Source organism: Schistocerca americana, chromosome X, assembly GCF_021461395.2.
Source record: "Schistocerca americana isolate TAMUIC-IGC-003095 chromosome X, iqSchAmer2.1, whole genome shotgun sequence".
NCBI lineage: Eukaryota > Metazoa > Arthropoda > Insecta > Orthoptera > Acrididae > Schistocerca > Schistocerca americana.
The window spans coordinates 1,002,796,408-1,002,822,976 of NC_060130.1; the positions used below are offsets into that span (position 1 = coordinate 1,002,796,408).

Here is a 26,569-nt window from a genome sequence, read left to right on the forward strand (position 1 = left end):
GGTAATCACTCTTCCCATGTGCCATTTATGAGTGGAAACAGGAGGGGTGGGAGGGAGGGGGGAGATCACTTAGTGGTACCGGAAGTACCTTCCGTCACACACAGACAGGTAGATTGCGGAGTACTGATGTAGATTCAGAGTAGAGCGGAAGGTGTGGGATTGGACTGAATGGTTCAGTGTTTTAAGGTACGTAGTACCTTACCCGTAAACTGTTCATCTTGGTGGCCTTTCATTCATGAGATGACTACCAGATGAAATGGCCACATTCTGCGAAAGTCCATAGCATGTAAGGTCACCATCTAGTATGTTGTTGTTGTTTTGAGCCTAACGTAAAACCATTTTTTTCTTCTATCTCTGTTTATTGTTGCTCTACTTTCCCTTCTGATTACAGCTTTGATTGTGTTTCTTACAAGATAAAGAACATAGAAATAAAATACAACTTATTTCATATTTAATATGCAGCAGCCATATGGCAGATAGCTGGCACCTTACAGGGCACTGCCATTCATCTCCAGTTGTGGAAAAAGTATCTGTACATGAAATTTGTTTTTAAATCTTGCCTACAGAAACGAGTTATCATTACAAATGAGTTGACGGTTTCAAAAAAGACTAACTACATACAATTTTTACAGAAACATTATGCATGAGGAGCCCAGTAGTTTATTTAGACAAAACATGGATTCACACACGTTACTCTGTGAATAAACGCTGCCAAAGTAATAGTATCTGAAGAATACAATCCAAAGTGCCAGTCAACATTTATTGGTGGTTGTATGCAGGGCACTGATGTTACAACATGTACACTAAGTGTAAAATGTTGTTTTTGAGTGTTACAGAGGAACCACATAATAGAATTAATGGCAATATTTTTTAGTGCCACTGCTTTGTTGGAATATTTAACAGCAAGTGCACATATGAACAAACTGAATATCACTGAAATGGAAAAAAACATTATTGCTTTCATTTAGAGCTGAATAAAATATTTTCTTGTATTATATCTAACTAACCATGTAATAATAAACATTCTGGTCACCTTTGCATTGTTTTTCAATTTAATATTGATTCTTTTAATACAAAGTTTAAAACAAACATTAATCACAGAGAAAGTAAAACTGAAGAGCAAATACAACTTCATTTAATAGACAAATTGCATTTTTTCCTGAATAACATCAAAACTGGTTTTAGTTTTATGTCATTTCTTCTTACAAATAAACTTATTTCCATAGTAATTAAGAGGTTAAAGCAGGTCAATTACAAATGGCGACATTTAAAGTCACATACTGATGTACGTAACTGCATTTTGCACACAATCGCGGCTTGTCTATGCACAGCTTAACTAAAGGTCTCTATGCATATTAAGTCTTAACCTGATAGCATCACTCCTATAATGGAGTAATTCTTGCAGCAACAGTACATTGATTTGCATACGGGTTAAGAGACAGTAGCACAGTTCAACATTTATCATGGTGCTTCACGAGATTTGACATTCTGAATAGCACCCAGTCACAATTGTTAGAGCACATAGAATCTAGTACCCAGAAAGTTCTTACAAAGATGCAGATAAAATAAGTGAAGGAGTTAGATGTCTTTGGACAAGCCAGTCAAAGTAATGAAACGAAGAACACGAGCAGCTGCTCGAGCGTCATCGGCTAAAATATCCTGTAATGTAGATGGCACGGACAGGACAACACGAGATTGACTAAAATGGGGACACGACAATAAAACATGGCGCACTGTTAATGCATGACCACAAGGGCACTGCGGGGCTGGGTCACCAGAGAGCAGGTAGCAGTGGCTAAACCGGCAATGCCCAATCCGCAACCTGGTCAGAAGGATCTCTTCTCGCCGAGATGGTCAGGAGGAGATTGTCCAAGCAGTTGGGAACGGTTTTAACGGTTTTACTGCCCGGAGCTTGTTTCCTTGAAGTGATGACCAAGTATCCCACCACAAGGACACAAGCCTCTTACAAACAACCCAACTAATATCAGATGACGGGACACAATGGGAGGCTGGCCGAGGCAGGAGGACTGCAGCCTTGGCTGCAGCATCAGCAGCCTCATTCCCAGGCACTCCTACATGGCCGGAGACCCACAGAAAACTGACAGGAGAGCCATCAGCAGCAGAAGAATGGAGGGACTGCTGGATCAGTTGCACCAAGAGAAGGACCGGATATGGAGCTCCAAGGCTCTGAAGAGCACTGAGTTAATCAGAGCAGAGGACATACGATGAATGGCGGTGGCGGCGGGCATACTGAATGGCCTGATGGAGAGCAAAAAGCTCGGCCGTAAAGCTGGAACACTGGTCGAGGAGCCGGTATTTAAAGGTGCCGGCCCCGACGACAAAGGCACAGCCGACACCATCGTCAGTTTTGGAGCCATCAGTGTAAATAAAGGTGTGACTGGCAAGTCGCACACGAAGTTCGACAAACCGTGAGCAATACACTGCAGCCGGAGTACCCTCCTTCATGAGCGAGCTGAGGTCGAGATAAATATGAACCGGAGCCTGGAGCCACGGTGGTGTCGGGCTCTCACCCTCTCTGAAGGTGGTAGGGAGGGCAAAATCCAATTGTCGAAGCAGACGATGAAAGCGGACTCCAGGGGGCAGCAGGGCAGACACATACAACCCATACTGACGGTCGAGAGAATCGGCGAAGAAGGACTGATAAGAGGGGTGGTCGGGCATTGACAACAGCCGGCAGGCATATCGACAAAGCAGTACGTCGCGCCGGTAGGTCAATGGTAATTCGGCAGCTTCAGCATAAAGACTCTCGACGGGACTAGTGTAGATTGCTCCGGTCGCAAGACGTAACCCCCAATGGTGGATGGAGTTGAGACGGCGTAAGAGGGATGGCCGAGCAGACGAGGCTCCCATAATCCAGCTTTGATCGGACTATGGACCAATACAAGCGAAGCAGGACAGTGCGATCCGCTCCCCAAGAGGAACCACTAAGAACTCTGAGGACATTAAGGGAACGTGTACAACGGGCAGACAAATAGGAGATGTGCGGAGACCAACAAAGTTTCCTGTCCAGTGTGAGCCCTAGAAACTTAGTTGTTTCCACGAATGGGAGAACAACGGGACCGAGATGTAAGGATGGCGGAAGGAACGCTTTATATTGCCAAAAGTTGATACAAACCGTCTTCTCTTCACAGAACCGGAAGCCATTTGCCACACTCCATGAGTATAGGCTGTCTAGACAACGCTGAAGGCAGCGCTCCAGGAGGCATGTTCTCTGGGCACTGCAGTAGATTGCAAAGTCATCTACAAAAAGAGAGCCTGAGACATTAGGTGGAATGCAATCCATAATTGGATTGATCGCTATGGCAAAGAGGGCTACACTCAAGACGGAGCCCTGAGGCACTCCGTTCTCCTGGAGGAAGGCGTCGGACAATACGGAACCCACACGTACCCTAAACTTTCGATCTGTTAAAAAGGAATCAATAAAAAGGGGCAGGCGACCGCGTAGACCCCACCTGTGCATAGTGCGGAGGATACCTCCTCTCCAACAGGTATCATAAGCCTTCTCCAAATCGAAGAACACGGCTACCGTTTGGCGCTTTCGCAAAAAGTTGTTCATGATGAATGTCGACAAGGTCACAAGGTGGTCAACAGCGGAGCGGCGGCGAAGAAAGCCGCATTGAACATTGGTAAGTAGCCGTCGAGATTCAAGAATCCAAACTAACCGAGCGTTAACCATGCGCTCCATCACCTTACAGACACAGCTTGTAAGAGAAATGGGGCGGTAACTAGAAGGAAGGTGTCTATCCTTCCCGGGTTTGGGTATAGGAACAACGACGGCGTCACACCAACGCATGGGGACTTGACCTTTGGTCCAGACGCGATTGTAGGTACGAAGAAGAAAACTTTTGCCTGCCGGAGAAAGGTTGGCCAGCATCTGAACGTGAATGACATCTGGCCCCGGAGCGGAGGACCGGGACAGTGCAAGTGCACGTTCGAGTTCCCGCATAGTAAAGGGGGCATTATAATTTTCCAGATTCAGCGAGTGGAAGGAAGGTCGCCGAGCCTCTTCTGCCTCTTTCCTGGGAAGGAAGGCAGGGTGGTAATGGGCGGAGCTTGAAACCTCCACGAAAAAGCGGCCGAAGGCGTTGGAGACATCCACAGGATCAACAAGGACCTCATTACCTGAAGTCAGGCCAGGTACCGAGGAGTGCCAGCCGGCGCATGCCACCCCAGACGACAGAAGAGGTAGTAAAACTGTTGAAGGAGCTGGTGAAAGAGGCCCAACAAGCTTTTTTGCTGTCTTTGATGACTCTACGACATTGCGCTCGGAGTCGTTTGTATCCAATACAATTCGCCAACGTAGGATGGCGGCGAAAGGTGCGTAAAGCACGTCGTCAAGCACGGATAGTGTCTCTACAAGACTCGTTCCACCAGGGGACGGAAATGCGACTTGAAGAAGAGGTAGTACGAAGAATGGAACGTTCGGCAGCATTGATGATAACAGCCGTGAGGTATTCGACCTGACAGTCACAACTGAGAAAATCGTGGTCCGGAAAGGTCGCCAGGGAGGAGTAAAGTCCCCAGTCAGCTTTCGGTATGATCCAGCTCGAAGGACGTGGGGATGGGGTGTGGTGCAGGAGACGAACGACACAGGGGAAGTGGTCGCTCGAATAGGTGTCAGAAACGACATACCACTCGAACCGACGGGCAAGAGTGGTAGAACAGATCGAGAGGTCCAAGTGGGAGTAGGTATGAGTAGAGTCCAAGAGGAAAGTCGGGGCGCCAGTATTGAGGCAGACAAGATTGAGATGGTTGAAGACATCCGACAAGAGGGAGCCTCTCTGACAGGATGCAGGAGACCATTGATGGGCATTGAAGTCGCCAAACAATAAAAACGGCAGAGGAAGCTGAACAATCAGGTGCATCATGTCAGCCCGACTAACTGCGAATGACGATGGAGTGTAGACGGTACAAACGGAAAAAGTAAAGGCAGAAAGAGTAACACGGACAGCTATTGCTTGGAGTGGGGTGGTCAATGGGATGGGATGGTAATAGACATCGTCCCGAACGAGCAACATGACACCACCATGAGCTGGAATACCGTCCACAGGGATGAGGTCAGACTGCTCTGAGGTATAGTGGGGAAAAGCAATACGGTGAGTTGGGCGCAACTTGGTTTCCTGGAGACCAAGGATGAGCCGACAGTGCAGGCGGAGGAGCAGTTGTAATTCCTCCCGATTAGATCGAATACCTCTTATGTTCCAATGTAACAAAGCCATCGCTAGTCGGAAAAAAGGGGGAATGAAACGGGTGAAGAGCTGGTCACCTCGACGGCCGCGGAGGGCCAGGTTTCGAGGGAACAACGCTACAACCAGCGGGAGGCGGATCCTGTTCCATCGAGTCGTCACCAGCTGCGGCCGCTTTCCCGGGTTGCGTAGGAGGGGCAGCAGCATTCGTCGACGAGAGGCCAGCTGAGCGCCTGGCAGCAGAGCGTCCCGGCGAAACTGAGGACGGCCGGGAGCAGCGACTCACGGATGGAGCGTCAGATGAAACGTGCCGGGGTGGACAGGGGGATAAAGACTTCTTCTTGGAGGCCTTCTGGGAAGTCCGATGTGGCACGGAGATGGTGGGCTGGACCCGAAGAAGGTCCTCACGCGCAGGGTCCGTTTTGGAACGCCGGACCTCGGAAGCCGGGGTCCGGAACGTTTCCCCGATGGACGCCTGAGAAGAGGATCGCTTCTCAGGTGGCGGAGGGGGAGGGGGAGGAGGAGGAGGAGGAGGAGGAGGAGGAGGAGGAGGAGGAAGGGTGGCCCCTGGGGCAGAGGGAGCAGGGGCCACGAGGGAGGAGGATTTGGAAGGGAGGGATTTGGGAGGCGGAGGCATAGACCCCGGATGGGGTGAGGAGGTGGAGCGGGGACAGGATAGGGGTGAGGATACTGTGGAAGGAGTGGACACGACTGAGGCAAACGAAGTTGTCAACATCACGGGATGGAGGCGGTCATACTTCTTCCTGGCCTCAGAATAAGAGAGGCGATCCAAAGTTTTTAATTCTTGAATCTTCTTCTCCATCTGATAAGCGGGACAGTCTAAAGATCTAGACGAGTGGATGCCAGGACAATTGACGCACCGAGGTGGTGGGGTGCATGTATGTTCCTCACGAAGAGGACGTCCACAATCGCCACAAAGGGGCTCAGCCTCACACCGTGACGACATGTGCCCAAAGTGCAAACACTGAAAGCAGCGCATAGGAGGCGGGGCGTAAGGTCGCACGTCGCACCGGTAGCACATCACCTTTACCTTCTCCGGGAGAACGTCCCCCTCGAAGGCGAGGATAAAGGCCCCGGTGTCGATGAGACGGTCTTTGGGGCCGCGCTGGACTCGCCAGACGAAATGCACGCCTCGGCGCTCCAGGTTGGCCCCGAGCTCCTCATCAGATTGCAGCAGGAGGTCCCGATGAAAAATAACCCCTTGTGTCCTTTTCAGTGCCAGATGCGGGACAATGGACACTGGAGCGCCGCCGACTGAGTGGCGGAGGTGGTCTTTGTAAGAACGGACCCCGAACGCATTGTACTGAGAGCCTCGATTTCCCCGAAGATGTCCTCAATGTGCCAGACAAAGAACATGGGCTTGGAGGTGGCGAACGTCCCCCCATCGGTCCAAAAACAGACTAAATAGTGGGGGAAGTACTTCGCCCCAAGCCGGCGGGCCTGTCCTTCCTCCCAGGGAGTGGCCAAGGGGGAAAGGGCAGGAGAACCAGAACCCGAGACAGTACCTTTCTTTTTAAAAGACTCGGCCGCAGAGCGACCCGATACATGTTGACATTTCATGTGCGAAACGTCCGCCCCGATACCACCCACTCCGACCAGGGGCTCTCCCCACGGGCGCCACCCAGCCTCAGCAAGGGCCACCTGGCAGGATGACCGTTGCCGGGAGTCCTGATGCCCCAAGGAGACGGGCATCTACTCCTTGGTCGACGTGGGGAGGATGCAGCTCAGGTATCGGCAGTACGATCCCTGTGTTGTCAGGGGGCTACAACCTAGAGGGTACATGACGACCCCACCACAACGGGCTGGCTACCGTGCTGGATTTCGGGTGCCATGGAAAGTCCATCATGATCGTAGGTACAGATGGGGACGCACTATGGGCGGAACTTGTGCAACCCATCAGGCGTTTAGGCCCAATTTGAGGAATAGTGGGTGTGGTTACAATGCCGTTACAGTGCTGAGTGCCAAGGTCTTAGTGCACTGAGGACCAGTGAGACACCACGGAAGGCGTCCTTCTCCAAAAGGCTCGTACTTCTGTAGAATTTTGAAAAATGGAGGACAAACCCCAAGGGGGACCATCACATGGAAGGCCGAAACGGTTGAAACTCCTTTTAGTCGCCTCTTACGACAGGCAGGAATACCTCGGGCCTATTCTTACCCCGGACCCGCAGGGGGGACGCAAATAGTTGTCATTAAGGAGCTGAGTAGAACACTTCCATTATATGGGGCAAAGTCTACAATAAACATGCACTTCATCATAAATTCATATCCAATTTTTATACTGGCAGAGCTGTCCAGATTATTAGGAGGAATATTATAAAGTATCTACCTCTCCCAATTGGTGTTCCAAACACTTCAATATTTCTAGGTTACTTACTGCAACTTGGAACAAATGCTGTAAGCCCCACCAAGTAATTCAACAAGATCATTTTTACTGGCCAGAACAAAGTATGGCATTTCAAAAATTTACAATCCATGTTAAGACAATGAGTTAAAGATTAATTTTGACAAACAGAAGTTTTGGAAGAAAAACTGGAATACCTGTACTCTGAATGGTGAAAGAAGATTCCTGACATGTAACAGCACTATTATAGTCCACAACAGTGGCCTCTGGGCCGGGAACGTGCAGGACAGCTGGCTAATCAGTGCTTGGTCTATTTCTGTGTTCTGTACTGTGTGAAATCCTGTTATATTTGAGCATTCTATTTTGGTTTTTGTGCATGAAACTATGAGTGACTGATTTCTGTGGTATTCTGTGTATTCTGCGAGTTTTGTCAAAATGGCTGAAACATCTAGAAGGATCCAAATATTTCCCAACCAGGCAAGGAAACCTATTTCTCAAGTGTTCTTGTTCTTCAGTTGGGGGAACAGTTTCTGGTGGGCTGGTCCGTGATGTTGCCAATGTGCAGGAACATAACATAGTTGTTGCCTGTGCACTTTCAGTCAAGTTGACAATGCAACATTCCTTGTGAGCCACAGAGCCAGGAGCCCCATTAATGCTGTTGCCCACTACAGCAGTTTTTAACTGTGAAGGGCGAACGACTACCATATCAAAGAGACATTGCCACATAGAAACAAATATGACTGGTTGCGGCAGGCCCATGAAGCAGCCTTGCTAAGCCCAATTTATCTGTCGAGGCTCTTCTCTGGTTGTACAACTATAGTGTATGCACTCGATGCAAGACACATAACATGCATATGCATAGAATGACATGTAGCCACAATTGATGCACACTCTAATCCAAAGAACCTACTAGAAAATGTAAGTAGTCCTCAAGAAGATTAACTTCTTCAAAATTCATCCCTTAGGCAGCAGGCCTTGCATCCCCTCAACTATGTCATAGGGCCACTCTTTATAACACATGTGGAGCATAGAATTCAGACATCGAAGCATAAGTTATGCTTAGCAGCTTCACTGGCTATGTACTCATGGGAATATGCTGGTGGAAAAGGCAATTTATTTCTTTCGCCTCAGAGATATTGGAGTAACTCATGGCAGCCCAATTTCTGCCATTCGCACTGAAGCCCCTTTGTGTCATCAGTTAGAAATTCTTCATTTCTGGATGTTTTATTAATAATTGTGCACTAATACAGGGTGTATACACAGACAAGGAAAAAAATTCCCGAATTTTTCCCAGATTTCCCAGCTCAAAATAAACTTTCTCCCGGGTGAAAATACACTTAAAAAGTGACAGTATACTTTTCTTCGGAACTGTAAAACTTGTCGATCCGTTGAATCATTATGGTTTTATATGCCAGCATAGAATTTCCCGGCACATTACCAAATGAAACTTAGACGGGAGAAAAATCACTTTTTGGAAAGATCTACGATTTGCAGTAACATGTATGCTGCATATTTTCGTATTACCAATTCCACCAAACACCACGTGTTACTTTCCAAAGCATTGAAATCTAGACTGCGAGGTGCTTGTGTAAGAAAGTGATAGGTCATGTCTTGTGATCTCGCCAGCCAATGACGGCAGATATTCAGAACATAGGACACGTGATGTAGTCCGCCAATAGCAACATTAGTCAAGTAACACGGCCACAAACAGGGAAAGTTAATGGTTTAAATTACTACACATGGCATTGCTAGAAGAAAAGCAAAGCTTTTACATATAATATTGGCCTCAAAGATTAATAAGCTTTAAGAGAATGTAAGGTTTCACACATAAATTTGATCTTTTATGCATGTTACACTTTAAGATACATCACACAAATGTGACAGTACAATTTTTAATGACTACACAAATGTCTGATCTTCTGGGCTCGAAATTTTTCTAAATGGTCGTCCTCAAAGAGGTTTTGCAATATTTTCCTGCAACGTATTAGAAATAGGTTAGTTTTAGTAATAGCCAGAGAGCGCCAGATATTGCACGTCACCGCACCTGTGCAACTACAATGACGCAGGGAGCCCATATGTTCGTACATGTAAAACATTAAAATATCTTACATTATGCCATAAAAGAAACAAGACATCAGAGGACACCCCAAGAGCATCGGAATTTCATGAACTGTACCAAAATGCATGATTCGGCTTAAAGTGTACACTTTTATGTCCAGATTCAGATGCAAAATTTTCTTTGAGTACCAGTACTTTATTACCTAATGTTTGATTCTTTAGTATGGCATAATGCCATATGTGCCAGAAGATGAAAACATGCACTTTAAACTCAGCAGACAATTGAAACTAGCCAATAGTGTGGAATGAAACACTTTGCTTCAAATAAATGTACTGCCCTCAGCGAGAAAGGTTAATAAAAGCAAAATTTCTTTAGCAAACTGACAAAAGTAATTTCATTGTTGTGCAAGACGAATAATGCTGGATTGTCAGAAAGATGGAAATAAAATAAAATCTGAAACTAATAACTTATTTTAGCCTTCCGTAATTACGTGAATGTATTTTAATTCACTTGATAGCTCCATCTTGTTTTCATTTGATGCGAGACCAATAAATGAAGAAGAAACAGCAAAATAACTTAAACGTAAACATGAGTCATGTGGAGGCTACCCACAACAACTCAGACTGCGCTGTTTATCAGTCCCGAATCTATGGTATTTCCAAACCGTGGCAATACTAGATAGTGCCCCCCCCCCCCCCCCTCCCTCCAGCGTTTGAGTCAGGACGCCAAATACTAGAACAACTTTTCAAAAAGTGTTCATTTTGTAGCGCACATCTTTCTGAAGAGTCTCAAACAGAAAACTTATGTCTTTGAAGAAATGTAAGCCACGTTATTTGGTCTTAAGTGTCCCAAAGTGCAGTGCTACGCCTCTTCACACAGCATTCTTCTATAGCACATCACTGTATTTCGTTCTGTAAAATTCAAACGTGTTTATTTTGTAATGGATGCCATCAAACTACACCTAGGTCAGTGGAAATTAGAATGTCCCGTGGTGCCTCTCCTGTTTCCAGTTGGCCAGTTTGACATGCTGCCCCTCGTTATAAAACTCTCAATTAATTCCGGATGGGATTATTTGTAACCAAGAGAACAAGAACTCCTCAGAAAATTAACACTATTTATTGCCTATTAGCTAATAACTTTCACTTTTGTATGAAATATTAAATATAGAATACATAAAACCAGTAAAGACAAGAGACATGCAAGACAGTGCATGTTTCTTCAATCCGTAAGTCCTAGCATTTTTTCCTCTCTAAACTTGCAACAGTTTTACATGGCGTGCTTTTCTTTCTGGGAAAGAATCTAATACCTCATCAAAGCTCATCAAACATTTTGCTACATGAAAAAACGAAATGTCATTGTCTAATACCAAAAAAGCTGTTAATACAAATAGTAACCAAGACTGGTGTGGTTTGTCAAGTTGATTACGTGTATTTTGTCACTATCTGCCAGATAAAATGAAATACTGTCTAATATTGCAGCAATTGTAACACACACCACATAAACGAGACTGTTTTGGAACAAGTGGTCATATAATTCACGAAGTACCAATATCACATGCCAAGGCCTACTACAAGCAAAAAGCTTTATGTTAGGAAATAGTTTCACATTATATTCATAGGCACCAGCTTTACAAAATTTTTGTAAAAATTTCAAATTGTCATATTCTTCCGTAATTTGTGTGATGTCCCAATTTCTTTTCCTTCCTCATTCTAACGAACAATCTTGTCATCACTAATTCTGTAGCTATTCCTGCCAGTGACAAAACTTATTCTCCGGTCAACTAACCCTGCCACAATCACCAGTTTAGTTATACCGCACTTATTCTCTGGTTAGGCATTATTACGTGTTCGTCCAATGTGTTTTCAGCAGTATTCCCACAACAGAACTTATGCACCTGCTAGCCAGTGACTGTACAACTGGCCCTTGCTGGTGTTGCGGTCTGGCCAAAAACTTTGCCAAAATTTCATTTGCTTTGATACACCGAGAAGATAACGTAATCTTTTTTACCTGTTAGTCATTTATTTCCACTCTGGTAGTTTTAATGTATGGCTTTCACTAGTAATTATAAGAATGTTGATCATTCGCAAACAACGTAAATAAACAGTGATTGGCGTTCACCCATTCGGCTTTATTCCGCTCAGCTCGTATAGCCCCGTCCCCTTTTGTTTGCAGGAAAGTTTATCTCTGGATGCAACAGGGATTCTCCTGGCAGAAACCTCATGTACAATATGCACGCATTCAAAACTCAATTTATAATACATTCAGATATCAACTTATAATGTGTTCAAAAATGTTCAAAACCCAACAGGGATGCATTTCAAAATCATATGAATAATCAATATACCAGCGTGCGCTGGATGCTAGGTGCTTTGTGAAAAAAGGTTTTTCCTCTAGAATATGAATCTGTATTTGCCCCACCACCATTGTCTGGCATTTTCTACCTACAATTTCTGTTTCATAAGGTACAATAATTGGTTGTGCCGAAAGTTAACAATATTGCTTCTGCTGTAGGATTCCTGCTGGATGAACTATCAACGTTTTATTTCTGTTTGTATCCATCTGATATAATCAGGATGTTTTCAATTCAGCCCTGATTTTACTACACATATGATCCCAGAAATTTGCTTTCTATTGTCCCCGTCCCTAGTACGTGGCAGTGCCTTCTATGAACTTGCCTGTCCAGCACATTTCATTAGTGAGTTTTTATGGCTCTTAAGTGGTGGTCACTACATTTTAAAACAGAGCTAAGAAGTCAGATGTATGCTGTTCTTGCTATACAATGACCATTGTTCATTTAATTTTTTTTATTTACCCACAAATTCTCATCATAGCAACAATTCCATTGTGTCCAAATCTTACAAAGTAAATATTCAAAAGCCAAGATTAAGGAAATTACACTATAAATACTATTTAAACCATTATTTACAGTCTGCTTGATTTTTCCACTTCTCCCATCTGCTTATCCCAGAGCTCACTGTATGATTTAGGTAATATATCATAATTTATAACAAATTTTGTTGCAGTGAAGAATGCACCTCTCCCACTTGCTCCACTTTCAGATCTCTATTGAGAATATCCACTATTGAGAATACTCACTCGTAATTCCCTTTATTTGTGTCTTTCACAAATATTACTCCTTCAGTAGCATGATTATCTGATGTATGTACTTCCCCAATCTTAATAATCCATACATTTTGTATGCAAGCAGTCTGCTTTGTAATGAAGTGGTAAATGATGTACATGCCTTTCATGTATGCCTCTACAGAAGTGTGGATGTTTCTCAGAAATACATTAAATAATTTCAGTGAAAACTGAATTGTTTTGCCTTTTATAAACCACAGTTCACCTCTTTATTTTTATATACCTCAGCAGAATAATGGTACCCTTGATTTCTTGCCACTGCATTTAAGAAAATTCACTGCATTTTCTTAAAAGTTGGTTAAAAAGCATATGGTTCCACCATTGTGGGAGTAATTATCCAATATCCACTTCAGTTCTCTATTGAGTGCCCTTGAAGTTGTCCTTGTGTGGCCGAATGGATTCTTTCCACATCAAACAACAAATTTGGGGGTAGGTACTATAAAGTAAATAATTTTTTAGAATTATAATCTTTTTTCTACAGCCCTTTTCTGCCTAACACAAGAACAATATTAAGTCCACCTCTTTTCAGAAGTCTCATCCTACTGAGAAAATCCTACAATCATTTTCATGGTGTCAAGATATTAGCTCCCAGCAAAAAGAAATCACATCTGTGTCACTTATGTGTCACATCAGGTACTAGGATCTTTGATTGGCAATGCAGAACACAATGCCTTTGGGGAGAAAAAAATTTTTACTGAATGTTTTAGCAAAACACTTAGTGAACTATAATTGTAAAATGTGTATTAGGATGACAGAGTCTGTGTTTCACATTTGTTGTTTCATCATAGTTATTCCTCTTCACATTGGTGCACATAAATTTGAGGTATGAAAGCAGAAGTGCTTACTGCTGCTATTTTAATATGCAGCTGAGTGAGATGTAACTGTAATATGTGAAGAAATGTAGCTGCTTCTTGAAGTTGTGCCTGATATCTGAGAAGCTGTTGGTTTGTCAAGTTCAAATCTCTACTTACACTTGTGAGGGTGCTGTATGCAAACTCCGATATATTATTATGGAATGAAATGTTACGTTCACCTGAAACAGCAAATTTTCACGTAATGTGCTGCAAACTGTATTCCACTCAATTTCACAAAATTAATTTTTTTTACAATCAATCAATATTTGACTCTTCAGAATTCATCTTTACGTAATTATAATATTACTGGCCGCATTTCCTTCAACCTGAAATCAAATATTCAACTGAAATATTCTACATTCACAAAATTGTTTTTGTTACAACTGGTATTTTGCACAATCTTGTGAGTCTACAGTCATAGTAATAAAATTTATCGAATATACCATTGCAATGGTTAACATGAAATTATAGAATATTTGAGAAAAATGGCATTTTACATCTGTACCAAGTTTCTTTACGAACGCAGATGGTGTCATTTAAATGTTGTTACATGATGAGAATAAATAAGTACACTGGAAGTGGACCCTATTCACAACTCACACATCATTTTAAAAATGTTGAAGGATAACCAATACATTTTAAGAGATAAAAACTGTCGCCCATGGGGAAAGCATTTTACAATTAAGAGTTTCCATCTAGACATTTTAAAATACAGAACAAAGATCAAAAAATAAACAAAAATAGAAGCCAGGTTAAGTTCAGAATAAATTTTACTTTTCTCATAAAATGGTGGTTTGCTTGGAAAACGTTTTGCTTTCCTTTCCTTCTGTTCATTCTCAAAATATGTACATTCTGTTGTATAATTTGTCAGAAACATTACTTTACTTTCCTCACTATTTTCGGTCAAAAGAATGGATATATTTACTTGAATGCTAACACCACTACAAACATCAAACAAAGTGCCAGAATGAGATTTTCACTCTGCAGCGGAGTGTGCGCTGATATGAAACTTCCTGGCAGATTAAAACTGCGTGCCGGACCGAGACTCGAACTCAGGACCTTTGCCTTTCGCGGGCAAGTGCTCTACCAACTGATCTACCCAAGCACGACTCACGCCCCATCCTCACAGCTTTACTTCTGCCAGATTCGCAGGAGAGCTTCTGTTAAGTTTGGAAGGTAGGAGACGAGGTACTGGCTGAAGTAAAGCTGTGAGGAAGGGGCGCGAGTCGTGCTTGGGTAGCTCAGTTGGTAGAGCACTTGCCCGCGAAAGGCAAAGGTCCCGAGTTCGAGTCTCGGTCCGGCACACAGTTTTATTCTGCCAGGAAGTTTCATCAAACAAAGTGCTTCTGTATATCAAAAAGGCCACTACAGCAAATGAATATTTCCGCTGTGAAACTGTCACTTAACTACCAACTATATAGATCAACCACTGATGAAAACTGAAATGTTAAATATTGATTATCAGTACATAATAATTGCTTCAGTTCTTAGTCACGGAGATTTGAGCATCATCATTAAGGTTCTTCTTACACTTTTTGACAATCACTCAAAAGGAGAGTGAGATAACACTGGCAGTTACTGAAAAATCAAATGTTTGCCAAATATAAACAGCTGTACTAAAATATTGGGGTTATCCAGCAAAATCCTTTTCACAACAGCTACTTTCTTAATGAATCAAGGTCATAACAAACAAGCCTACATAGAGCTTTCTTGGGGAGAAGGATCATTATTAGCAGCAGCAGTACCAGCAACAGCATGTGCAAAAAGCTTTCTTTTTCAGAATAGTAAATTTGAAGCTAAGAGCAAATGATGATGTATAACTGACTTTTTAAATGACTACAGAACATGAATGCAGCCTAAAGGAAAGGGATTATACTTCCGAATGACAATATTTTTGTAATTGAAATTTCTCTGATGTTTTCCCTAGAATAATTCTACAACTGTTGCTTCTAGAGAAAATATTCGCCAGGATGAAATTAACCCATAACTCATGAGGTGTGGTCTCTCGGACCGCACGAAAATTTTCTAACTCGCTCTCCAAGGCCAGTTGTGGAATACTTCTATACTCCTCCTACCCTGCTTAAACTGCCAAGCCTACGATGTTTTGTTGTCGGCTGCATTATCGCATTCTGTGTTTATTGTTGCCACATGTTACTGATACATGTTGGGGTCTCTCAGACCGCACCTCGTGAACTAGGTACCTGGTTTGTTCAGTACAGTAGCTCAAAATGTGTTGGCACGGATGCGTCATTTTTAACTTTCCCGGGCTTGATGAATTGTTAGTTGGTCTATGAAGGAAGGTGTCAGTGATATAGATTGAGAAATAACCGAAAAAGACAACGATTTTACATTAGCCAGTGATCACAATTCTGCTGTCTAACAAGAGTATCATCCAGAGGACGGACTTCAGGACAGTTGTGATGGGGATCTGTCTGTTTCTTCAATGAGATACTTAAAGTGTCTGTTAAAATCTAACATGTTTTGAGTGGTGATAAGAAAAATGTAGTTCCCAGCAATGAATGTCAATTTGACGGACTTTCTTTTTGTACTTATTGGGTGGAATTTTTATGCACAAATTTAAACCATGGAATTTAGTTTTATTTGGAAATTAATTTGCTACAGAGATTGTATAATTTTTCAGAGTGTAAAATTCAGTATTCTAACAGTCTATTTATGTGTACTATTTAAACGAACCACACAAAATTATGTGCTTTTGTGTGATAAATAGTAAAATGCTGCAGGCTTTGTTTAGTGCAATAAAATAAACTAGAAGTATTTAAACACCACTTAAATAATTGTAAAAACAGATGTTATACAGCATAAATTAAAAATTTCAAATGAGTTTTGTCTTTTAAACCAAGATTGAACATAGGGGTCCCAGTTTAGGGTTAAACTGCATTAAATATCCTACAAAAAAGAGCCTATTCATATTTTCTCTAGGAATAACAGTTTCTGTGTCACATGGCATAAAATAAATGTTTATTTTCAAATGAAGTGGGTTAAGAACAAATATTAAATGTTTGTACCACATCGAAGTGCAGTAGGACTCGACTGAGGAATAAATAGTGCTCTGGGGATGTAACAGACTAGAGAGAGAGATTCTACTCTATCAGATCACAATAAGTAACTACAGGTTGTTTCACAAAGTTATACTGACCCTTCCATAGTGCAATTTATGGACCACTGGGGATACAGTGCACAGACATGCGTAAGGGTACTATTTTCCACAAAGTGTGTTAACACTACTTGGAATGCAGACATGAGTTACCAACAACACTGATGCAAGAAACACATATGGACAGAAATCACTTAAATCTCTTCACACTGTTCTCTGCATGAGCATAAATTCACCCTTAGTCATCTTGTATGGCAGCAGCAGTGTTTTCCCAGGAAAAGTGAATTCCTTGCCACATGCGCTGCTTGCTTTTCAGTTTACAGACTGTACCTTGCCAGCATTTCCTGTGTAGTCCTTTTATGTGAGTAGGCAAAATAACTTCATTGATTTCATGTTTATATAGTGGAATTATTTTCAGTTTATTATATAAGTACTGATTTGTAGTTGCTAAATTAGCTATTATGTAACATACATCACTATAAACAATGGCTGAGAAGCACATAATTTGTAAGTGTGGTGATGTCAGCTACCTATGTGGTGGTGGTGGAAAACAGATTGAATTCATGGATGCGACACCTTGCTGCTACCTATCAGTGACAGCGTATTGTCGAACTGTGCCGTAGTCACTTGGCGGTGAATTAATGAATGACCAGAAAGTTTCTGCACTTCTCTCAGCATTAATTGTGTTATGGGTAGATTGCATCAATCTCTTCCATTCAGGAATTGCTGTCACTTTTAGAGTGTGATACAGTAACTTGCCACACATCCACAGTGTTTCTCGGAAAGTGGATGTGGTCTGATGGAACGGAGTGATTATGTTCAAATCTAGAACAGTAATCTATTTTAATGCATTGCTTGACATGTACTGAAATATATTAAGTCACGTAACATCTACATAACCTGGTTCTGTTGCAGAGCAAGCCAACTGAGGCGTTTGAGTCTCTTCAGAGATTGGGAGGGCTAGGGCTGCAGTGATTCATTTGGTATCTCTCATTCCATGAAAATTATTCCATCAAGTGATAGTAGAGACAATGAAATCTACATTGTCAAATATATATTGACAGCATGTTACGCTTGATGCAGGTGCTCTTCAGTGTGATAAGACAGCTCCAGCTGGTGAACTTTTATATAAAAAAGCTCATCCAACAACTGTAAATAAGAACTCAATAAAATGAAAGTAATTCCATTATATCAAAACCAGCTCAGTGAAGTTATTTTGTCAACTCACATCGAAGAACAGGACAGGAAATGCAGGAGAAATATAGCCTGCTTGTAAACTGAAAAGCGAGCAGCAATCGTGGTAGAGGAAGTTGTCTATCCCAGAAAAATGCTGCTGCTGCACAGAATCACTAAGAACCAACTTTCCCTCTAGCAGTGTGGAACAGAGCACAGATTTACATAGACGTAGATCATGTGTGGTTTTTGCATTAGTATTATTAGTAACTCTCTATCTGTATTCCATGTAGTGTTAACAAACATTGCAGAAAATAAACGCTCACCAGGTATGTATGTGCACTGTGTTGCCAGTGATTCATAAGATGCACTGCAGAAGGATTGGTATGACTTCATGAAACAACCTGTAATTACTTCTTGTGGTATAGTGGGATAGATAAGAGTGGGGAAGGGCCTGCTCACTGTTCAGTTTGCAAGCCTATCCAGGATGGAAGTGTGTGACCACAATCTGGCAACCTTCCCTCACACTTCTAACCTCCATCCTGTTACATCCCAAGAACACAATTTATCTGTTGATCTGGTCCTACTGCACTTATATGTGGCACACATTGAGTGTTTGTTTTTAACCTACTTCATTTAAAAATAAACATTAATTTTACACCATTAAAAATATTTTTAATAATCTGTGATTTTTCCATCCCCTACAATGCAGTCCTATGAATAGGAACTTTCCTGTAGTTTAATTTTGTGCTGGGAAACATTTTCACTAGAAAACGGCAGTTTTCGAGTTATTCAACAAAAAACGTAAAAAGTGACCTCTGAATACCGTCCACCCATCAGTCAGGATTTTTAGTAAGTTGTTCATGGCACTCCCTCCAAACACTGTACAAAAATCTGTAGTCATATGAATTTTTCCCTTAATTTTCCTTCATTGACTGGACTATTTTACCTACATTGTTTATAATTATTCCAAAGATAACCACACAATCGTGAATCAAATGTACTTATAGCATGTATTACAGACTGTCTAGTAGTAATCATTGTATTACAATCCAGGGATGTTTCCCATTAACCTGTTAAGTGGGTAGTTTGCGCAAGCGCGCGCCTATTCCACAGTGGGTAATATACATCCGCGCGCCCGTTCGCGGTGGTGCTGCGCACTGTTCTCAGGTTTTCCTTCACGTTTTCATTGTTGAATTTAAATTGATATTAGGTTGAAATGAATAAAATATATTGCGGAAGTTAACAAAACTGTATTTTCACAATATTACATATCGTTTTCAGTGTGAAACATTTTAAAATAAGGTGCTGCACACAAGGAAAATTCGCATTCTGCGTACCAGTATGAAGTGTCTTTGCAAAGGCCTTTTCTCGTACACACCAAACACCTACTTGTTGGTCTTTTCTTCGTTGTGGGTGGCAGAAGGTTTGGGAAACGCCTGGCAGTAAGGTGTGTTGCTTTTGGTGTTCAAGGTCGTCGTCCTACTGATGTACCTTGATGTGGTGAAGATATGGTCAACTGTTCACCAAGACTAATCAGGAAGCTCATTCTACTTTGTTCGCCACCATGCTTCTTGTACAGAATGTATGCATTGTAGCATGCAATGTCCAACAAGTGGTGGAAAAGCTTCTGAAGAATTTTTTCAGCCTGCTTCTGGCCATCTGGTAGCTCTCTAACTGAGAATCGCACCTATCCCCCCCCCCCCCCCCATATTCTTGTTCTTGTTGTAGTCAACAACAACTTGTGGCTTTTGAACGATTCCCTTATTCAAGTTTACATTAACAAATGTACCGTCATGGAAGGTGCTGACCATAAAAACGTCTCTTTTGTCATCCCATTTCATTACCATCTGCTTGCCTTTGTACCCTGTTATGTACTCCCCTTTCTTCAGTTTTTCCTTTTTTATGAAGTCAGGGAACCCCTTCCTGTCTTGCAGCATTGTGCTGACAACATCCGTGTTATTGCTGGTTAGTTTGTCCACCAAATCTGTACTGGTGTACCAGTTGTCAGGGTAAATACAGTGGCCTTTCCCGAGTAGATCGTGTGCAAGCTCCAAAACAATTCCGAGAGGTTATTTTTTGGTCTGGATAGTGGCTACCATAATTAGTGTCCTTTCCAGTGTAAACAATAAAGTCCCATACATACCCAGAACTGCTTTCACAGAGTTCGTACAATTTGATGCCAAATCTGCTATGCTTTGATGGAATATATTGCTTCCATCCAAGCTGTCCTTTCCAGAGCAACAACGATTCGTCAACGGTGATGTTCCTTTCTGGCATGTACAATGATCTGAATTTACACCACAGACGCCCCATAATGGGGTGAATTTTGAATAGTTTTCTGCTGATAGTGCCTAGTGGATCATATGAGGTATTGTCAGCAAAGTGGAGGAATTTCAATAGAAGATGAAACTGCTTTTCACTCATCACTTTCCTGAAGAAAGGTGTGTCAACTGATTCCCTCTTTGAAAAGTACATTTTGTGGTCTGGTTTGTGAAGAATTCCTTGAAGTAAAAGAATTCCAATAAGTGTTTTTACCTCATTGTGTGTAGTATTCTGCCAACTGTGTACCCTGGAGTGTGCTGCTAAATTGGGATGAGAAGCTATGAACTGTTCTGCATATAAGTTCGTCTGTTCAGCTATCATTGTGCACAAAGCATCATCCACAAAACACATAAAACAACTCGTCACATAATTTTGTTTTAAAGGCACAACTGTACCACTATTACCACTGAACAAATATTGAATACGAACTGAACTAGCACGCACAAATTCACTAGGTACCGTCTGCTGCAGTAGTGTCTCGTCATCAGATGTTTCCGAATCGAAGTCACTTTCACTAGCCTCAACATCTGTATCTTGAAAACTTTCATAGCTGTCACTGAAATTTTCGTCACTTTCTAAAAACAGCTTCTCAATCGCCGAATCTGGTGAACGACTTCTTTTCGCCATTGCAAAAGCTCACTCACTAACGCTGCGGTAAATACAGACGAAAAAGGTGCGCTTTTGTGGCTGCTTCACAGGACGCATTTTCTCGACGCGCGCTCGGGTGGACAATGTTATAACTAGCCTAGAACACACTGTGTTGCGTGACAAGAGCTGCCATCTAGTGGACGAAGCTCAACTAATACCACAGTGTCAACAGCAGGCTGATAACTCGTCATTCCCACTAGCTACTAGCCACAGAACGCAGTGGATGGATATATCCGTCGAACCCACTGTGCAATAGCAGAGCATGGACGGATATATCAGTCATGCCCACTTAAAAGGTTAACATTTGTTCTCAATCTGTATATTGAGCAAGCAGTAAAGGAAACAAAAGAAAAATTCGCAGTAGGTATAAAAATCCATGGAGAAGAGATAAAAACTTTGAGGTTCGCCGATGACATTGTAATTCTGTCAGAGACAGCAAAGGACTTGGAAGAGCAGTTGAATGGAATGGACAGTGTCTTGAAAGGAGGATATAAGATGAACATCAACAAAAGCAAAACAAGGATAATGGAATGTAGTCAAAGTCGGGTGATGGTTAGGGAATTAGATTAGGAAATGAACCACTTAAAGTAGTAAAGGAGTTTTGCTATTTGGGGAGCAAAATAACTGATGATGGTCAAAGTAGAGAGGATATAAAATGTAGACTGGCAATAGCAAGGAAAGCGTTTCTGAAGAAGAGAAATTTGTTAACATCGAGTATAGATTTAAGTGTCAGGAAGTCATTTCTGAAAGTATTTGTATGGAGTGTAGCCATGTATGGAAGTGAAACATGGACGATAAATAGTTTGGACAAGAAGAGAATAGAAGCTTTCGAAATGTGGTGCTACAGAAGAATGCTGAAGATTAGATGGGTAGATCACATAACTAATGAGGAAGTATTGAATAGGATTGGGGAGAAGAGAAGTTTGTGGCATAACTTGACCAGAAGAAGGGATCGGTTGGTAGGACATGTTCTGAGGCATCAAGGGATCACCAATTTAATATTGAGGGCAGCGTAGAGGGTAAAAATCGTAGAGGGAGACCAAGAGATGAATACACTAAGCAGATTCAGAAGGACGTAGGTTGCAGTAGGTACTGGGAGATGAAAACGCTTGCACAGGATAGAGTAGCATGGAGGGCTGCATCAAACCAGTCTCAGGACTGAAGACCACAACAACAACAACAATTTGTAAAAGCTGATACTAACTTTGGGTATTTATTTATCATTTTCTGCAATGAGTCCTCAAGTGGATGCCTTTTTCCAAATGGCAGAAATCATCATCTTACAAAACAATGTCACATAAAAAACTGATCATATTACATCTATTTTATAAATTTACAAAACAGTTCACACAATAATGCTTCATTCTCAGTCACAATGGAAGTGATATTGTAACACTTCAGAACTACCACCTAAAATTTCTTGGGAGAATACGAACACTGTCCTGTCAAACACTTTATTTCTTAAACCACTTCCTATTGATTTGATGTACACTAATGTCCATTAAAATTGCTACACCACGAAGATGACATGCTACAGATGTGAAATTTATCCGACAGGAAGAAGATGCTGTGATATGCAAATGATTAGCTTTTTCAGAGCATTCACACAAGGTTGGCACTGGTGGTGACACCTAAAACGTGCTGACATGAGGAAAGTTTCCAACCGATTTCTCATGCACAAACAGCAGTTGACCGGTGTTGCCTGGTGAAACGTCGTCGTGATGCCTCGTGTAAGGAGGAGAAATGCGTACCATCACGTTTCCGACTTTGATAAAGGTCGGATTGTAGCCTATCACGATTGCGGTTTATCGTATCGCGACATTGCTGCTCGCGTTGGTCGAGGTCCAATGACTGTTAGCAGAATATGGAATTGGTGGGTTCAGGAGGGTAATATGGAACGCTGTGCTGGATCCCAAAGGCCTCATGTCACTAGCAGTCGAGATGACAGGCATCTTATCCGCATGACCGTAATGAATCGTGCAGCCACGTCACGATCCCCGAGTCAACAGATGGGGACGTTTGCAAGACAACAACCATCTGCACGAACAGTTCCACGACATTTGCAGCAGCACGGACTATCAGCTCGGGGACCATGGCTGCGGTTACCCTTGAAACTGCATCACAGATAGGAGCGCCTGCGATGGTGCACTGAACGACGAACCTGGGTGCAAGAATGGCAAAACGTCATTTTTTCTGATGAATCCAGGTTCTGTTTACAGCATCATGATGGTCGCATTCGTGTTTGGCATCATCGTGGTGAACGCACATTGGAATCTTGTATTCGTCATCGCCATACTGGCATATCACCCGGCGTGATGGTATGGGGTGCCATTTGTTACACGTCTCTGTCACCTCTTGTTCGCATTGGTGGCACTTTGCAAAGTGGACGTTACATTTCAGGTGTGTTATAACCCGTGGCTCTACCTTTCATTCGATCCCTGCGAAACCCTACATTTCAGAAAGATAATGCATGACCGTATGCTGCAGGTCCTGTACGGGCCTTTCTGGATACAGAAAATGTTCGACTGCTGCCCTGGCCAGCACATTCTCCAGATCTCTCACCAATTGAAAACGTCTGGTCAATGGTGGCCGAGCAACTGGCTTGTCACAATACGCCAGTCACTACTCTTGACGAACTGTGGTATTGTGTTGAAGCCGCATGGGCAGCTGTACCTGTACACGCCATCCCAGCTCTGTTTGACTCAATGCTCAGGCGTATCAACGCCGTTATTACGGATAGAGGTGGTTGTTCTGGGTACTGATTTCTCAGGATCTATGTGCCCAAATTGCGTGAAAATGTAATCACATGTCAGTTCTGGTATAATATATTTGTCCAATGAAACCGGTTTATCATCTGCATTTCTTCTTGGTGTAGCAATTTTAATGGCCAGTAGTGTAGGTACGCTTTAAGACTGTATGAAACTCATGACATCAAATGCAAACCACATGAATGAACAGTTCCACTCTCCTATGCAACTATTTTGCCTCGCATCTGACTTAAGTTCGAGGACTTCAGAATTTTATGTATGCTTTGTCGAGTGTGATGCCTAGCTGATCGGGAACAGCTTTCCATCTTTTTCGGATCACAGTTTTTGTATTATACATTAATTTTGACATCCCAAAACAGGTTTTAGATGAATCACACTTATAAAATTCATAGTTTTTTTGTTCATTCACCTCTCCATTGCTGTACACAACAAACAACTGCAACACATTTGGGTACATGTACAAACTCCCAAACAAAAGCAAAACATGTGACTGAAGTACTTTCAGAGAGAATTAGGAAACAAAGATGAGAGCAAAAGGGAAGTAATTACAGACAAGGACAGACACAGACGTTGCCTCGCAACACGAAATATTCTCCATCGTTGGTAGAAGACACCAGCAACCCCTCGGCAGTAAGTTGTCAACTACCTGCAACAGCCTGTAACACCAACATTACTGCACAGCCATACTGCAAGGTTGAAGTCTATTGAAGCAACATTGATGGCAATTTTATTGCCCCCAAATATTGCCATAAAACATGGCTCATCTAAATGCACCTTTGTAAGAGAGCCGACAGCATGGTCTCAGTCTTTCCAGCCACAGCATATGCCACTCAATGACAATGCAGGAGGCGACACACTGGAAAATCAGTGCAAGAGTTCAAACGAATGGAACACTGACACTGAATGGGTGTGAGGTGGGAAGCAGAAGCGTAGCTAATTATTAGTACCAATGTATGCAAATTATTCATCGTGTGTTTCCTAGAGGTCACCGGCAGTAATTTATTGCAAGCAATGATAAATGACACATTTGAGGTGATACATTTACACTGGTAACCAAAATGTGCGGCAGCTAAACAGGCTGAACTGTTATGACCGTAAGTGAAGTAACCGGACACCAGCTGTCCAGGGAAGTTCTGCAGGGAAACTAATACGTTCAAGATATTCACTACACAAAGGCTGTTTTGAAGGCCGCTGCTATCGACCCTCGTATTGTACAGACTTTTGTTTGTTTTGGTTAGTATAGCTCAGTGTCAGATAGATCCTCAGTGACAGAGCACCTCGTGTTCCTGCTGCTAAGAAGGCGAGTACACAGTTCATTTGTTGTATATTTTTACGAGCTTCAAACGGGAGCAACTGCAGTAACGGATAGGAACTGTGATTTGTGTGTACAGATGTGAGCCGAGTTGGCGACCCTTTGCTCACAGCTCCAGACTGCGTTGGATTCAGTCACACAGCTTGAGGCTGCTGCCATGGGGCACCACTGTGGAGGGTAGGATGTGGTGATGTGACAGACATCGAGCATGTCACACGTGTCCCCTGTTCGGCCCACTGCTGTGGCCACCCTGGATACTGCCTGCACTGAAGTTGACCCCTCATCTACATCTACAACCATGCTCTGCAAGCCACCTGACGGTGTGCGGCGGAGGGTACTTTGAGTACCTCTATCGGTTCTCCCTTCTATTCCAGTCTAGTATTGTTCGTGGAAAGAAAGATTGTCGGTATGCCTCTGTGTGGGCTCTAATCTCTCTGATTTTATCCTCATGGTCTCTTCGCGAGATGTACGTAGGAGGGAGCAATATACTGCTTGACTCCTCGGTGAAGGTATGTTCTCGAAACTTCAACAAAAGCCCGTACCGAGCTACTGAACGTCTCTCTTGCAGAGTCTTCCACTGGAGTTTATCTATCATCTCCGTAACGCTTTTGCGATTACTAAATGATCCTGTAACGAAGCACGCTGCTCTCCATTGGATCTTCTCTATCTCTTCTATCGACCCTATCTAGTACGGAGCCCACACCTGTGAGCAGTATTCAAGCAGTGGGCGAACAAGTGTACTGTAACCTACTTCCTTTGTTTTCGGATTGCATTTCCTTAGGATTCTTCCAAAGAACCTCAGTCTGGCATCTGCTTTACTGATGATTAATTTTGTATGGTCATTCCATTTTAAATCACTCCTAATGCCTACTCCCAGATAATGCATGGAATTAACTGCTTCCAGTTGCTGACCTGCTATATTGTAGCTAAATGATATGGAATCTTTCTTTCTATGTATTCGCAGCACATTACACTTGTCTACATTGGGATTCAATTGCCATTCCCTGCACCATGCGTCAATTCGTTGCAGATCCTCCTGCATTTCAGTACAACTTTCCATTGTTACAACCTCACAAGATACTACAGCATCATCTGCAAAAAGCCTCGGTGAACTTCTGATATTATCCACAAGGTCATTTATATATATATTATGAATAGCAATGGTTCTACGACACTCCCCTGCAGCACACCTGAAATCACTCTTACTTCGGAAGACCTCTCCACTGAGAATGACATGCTGTGTTCTGTTATCTAGGAACTCTTCAATCCAATCACACAATTGGTCTGATAATCCATATGCTCTTACTTTGTTCATTAAATGGCTGTGGGGAACTGTATCAAATGCCTTGCAGAAGTCAAGAAACACAGCATCTACCTGGGAACCCATGTCTATGGCCCTCTGAGTCTCGTGGACAAATAGCGCGAGCTGGGCTTCACACGATCGTCTTTTCCAACATCCGTGCTGATTCCTACAGAGTAGATTTCTAGTCTCCAGAAAAGTCATTATACTCTAACATAATACGTGTTCCAAAATTCTACAACTGATCGACGTTAGAGATATAGATCTATAGTTCTGCACATCTGTTCGACGTCCCTTCTTGAAAA

General features: G+C 42.6%; 1 protein-coding gene across 7 annotated transcripts in view; it reads right to left on the reverse strand.

The window, feature by feature from the left end:
• The window catches only part of LOC124556802 (mucin-19-like), a 90,918-nt gene that overhangs the window by 39,829 nt on the left and 24,520 nt on the right, over nucleotides 1–26,569 (reverse strand). For 2 of the 7 annotated variants that reach the window (XR_006968696.1, XR_006968694.1), the window contains one exon: nucleotides 12,450–13,802. The exons of the other annotated variants lie outside the window; for them this stretch is intronic. The gene's annotated coding sequence lies outside the window, so the exon portion shown is untranslated. Of the gene's footprint in view, nucleotides 1–12,449; nucleotides 13,803–26,569 lie in introns of those variants that run through there. 7 annotated transcript variants of the gene reach the window in all.